The sequence below is a fragment of the Panthera uncia genome, chromosome D2 (genome assembly GCF_023721935.1).
Source record: "Panthera uncia isolate 11264 chromosome D2, Puncia_PCG_1.0, whole genome shotgun sequence".
Lineage (NCBI taxonomy): Eukaryota > Metazoa > Chordata > Mammalia > Carnivora > Felidae > Panthera > Panthera uncia.
In genome coordinates this window covers 67,874,565-67,877,064 of record NC_064818.1, presented here as the reverse complement: position 1 = coordinate 67,877,064, position 2,500 = coordinate 67,874,565, and the positions used below count along the sequence as shown (strand labels likewise).

At 38.0% G+C, this 2,500-nt stretch overlaps 1 protein-coding gene across 15 annotated transcripts in view; it reads right to left on the bottom strand.

Annotated features, from left to right (window-relative positions):
* The window catches only part of TCF7L2 (transcription factor 7 like 2), a 176,059-nt gene that overhangs the window by 45,801 nt on the left and 127,758 nt on the right, over positions 1 to 2,500 (bottom strand). The window lies entirely within an intron of this gene.

Here is a 2,500-nt window from a genome sequence, read left to right as displayed (position 1 = left end):
ACTAGAAGTTCAGTTCATAGTCTTATTAACTTTTATTCTATAATTCTCTTATCCTAGTAAATACCTACTAGAGAACAGAAGTAGCCTCCTTTCTACATACGGTTTCTATGTTTATAGCATGAGTCAGAACAAAATCCTTATCTTTGCGTAGGATTTCTTCTTGATAGCTACCAAAAACCCAGAGTAAAGTTACAGTAACCCTCTGTTACTTTTTTTCAATTAGGAATTATCTGAAATGGTACACAGTCAAGAATCAGAATGTACCAGATTCTGTGATGTGAAAAATTTAAATACGCACATTCTCTCTTAATCTAGCTAAGCAAAACTTTTAATCTAATATATATATTTTTTTATTAGCAAAGAACAGGTCTTTAAGCATAGAGTAATTTCGTAAATTCTTTCAGGAAATAATCTGAAATCACTCATATTAAAAAAGGTGTTTCAAATTTGAATTCTCTCTAAAAAGAAAGGTAAACCATAACGCTTCTCAGTTTCACTGAAAAGTCTGAATGTCAATCATATGAAAGGTTCTTATACTTGTGTAATCACATATATGACCAGAACAGCAAAATTTAAGTAGAATTCCATCTTGAAATTCCAGTGAAGAATCAATACCTTGAGAACAAATCCTTTGCCAAGAGGTTATTCTTTGTATGTTGATTTTGGACAGAAGAAATGCCAATAATTCAGAGTAAAATACACTCTACTAATAGAAGCTTTAGGTGTCCCTTTTGATTTATAGTATGTTATGTAACGTTTGTGGTACTGCTGTTCTGAATCTGTTTATATAGGAAGAAACTGAGGAGTTATAATGGATACATCTTCCTCCATCAACAACATTACCATGTGTTTTCCCCATTCTAAATGTCAGGGCTGCCCCACCCCCCCCAAGAACAAAACGTAAGTTAAAAAGGACCATAATTTTAACACTTGCCTTCATTCGCGTGCGCGCGCGTGTGTGTGTGTGTGTGTGTGTGTGATCCAATTAGTTTGTTTTCCAATTTGATTGTAATCCTAAAATTTAGGTAGTAGTAACTTTGTGTTAGTGTTTTCCCTCCTCCCACCCACCCCCCAATGTTGATACTCACTTAACCTACTTGCAATTCGAAAGAAGTCAACACTTGATTGTGACAACGTTCAAAAGAATTTCCTCTGCCACTAGCACAGTAAAAAAACTTTCACCAATTAGTGCAGGAAAAAAGGAGGGAAAAGCCACAGTGCTGGCGCTCAAAGAGCCAGGCCTTGCGGCAAATCTGTCATGTCGAGAGGATTGATCAACAGGACGGCAATTTCTAATGGCATGTTGTCATGAAAAGTCAGCCACAGGGAGCCACCTGCTTTGCTCCTCACAGACAGCTAGGAAAGGAAGGAAGGAAGAGGGCGGGAGGGGGAGAAGAGGAGAAATGCTCTCCGTTCCTACCCCTGCCAGTTCCCTTTTGCTAACAATTTTGGTAAAGGTATCATGATTTTTCATTCGGTTGAAATATGTCAAGTCTCCAATCATATTACCCTTCCTCTAAGATAACTGTGGTTTGAAGGCTGACTCTTTCTTTTACCGCAAGCCCTTTTCCCCCCATTTTGAGAAGGGATTGAGTACCTTTATTATACTATATTCTTTCCCCCTTTTTGTCAACCGGTACTCTTTAGATCAGGAGACATCTATTATGGCTTTAAATCAACAAGGAGCATCTTCACTTAATAAAATCCCAATTTGGAAGATTTGAGAAGACGAAAGAGATACGGTGACACCATCAGGTGTTATTTTTCTGAGCCAAACGTTTAGCCAATTGAATGTATGTGCAAGTGCTGTTGGCCTCAGACGTCATGGGGCTCTGCCTAGTTGAGAAATAGTTCTGAAGCTAGCTTTTATAAGCTATCATCTAATCCAGCATAATCTACTCTGGCGAGTGATGCAGATAGCTTTTTTTTTTTTGCTTTGCTGTACCTTTTCTTGTGCTCAATGCAACTCAATCTTCCGTCACAATTTCCAACTTACCCTTGAAAACAGAAGATGTCTGCCTTTGAATACTCCTCTAGAAGGTATTGCGTTCTTGGTACCCAAGATTCTGATTACCAACCACTCCAAAGAAAAGGACATTCCTTCCTCTTCCAGATGCCCTACTCAATGGCTCCCCAGTCATTTCAAACAATGCCAAAGCTGATTATTAGTACCACAAGATATTCTCTAACAGTATCATTCCCCCAAATGTCAAGCTATTCAAGGATACTAGAGGGACTCAACACAAAAATCACAATATTTGAAAAGATGCTTTCCCGTAGACCTGATCTTAGAGAGTCGATTTGGTTCCTCTCCATAAAAGCTGGTAACACAAAGGTCATCTTCGCTGTCTTTATGAGGATAGTCCAAAATATCGCTGTGACCTCCTGTCCCTGGCAATTTTCATACTTTAAACACTCACAAATATACTCACCCCTCAATCTACTTTGAACAAAAGAAAAAAGTCAAATAAAAGTTAAAGAACTTTTAAGTTCATGAAAC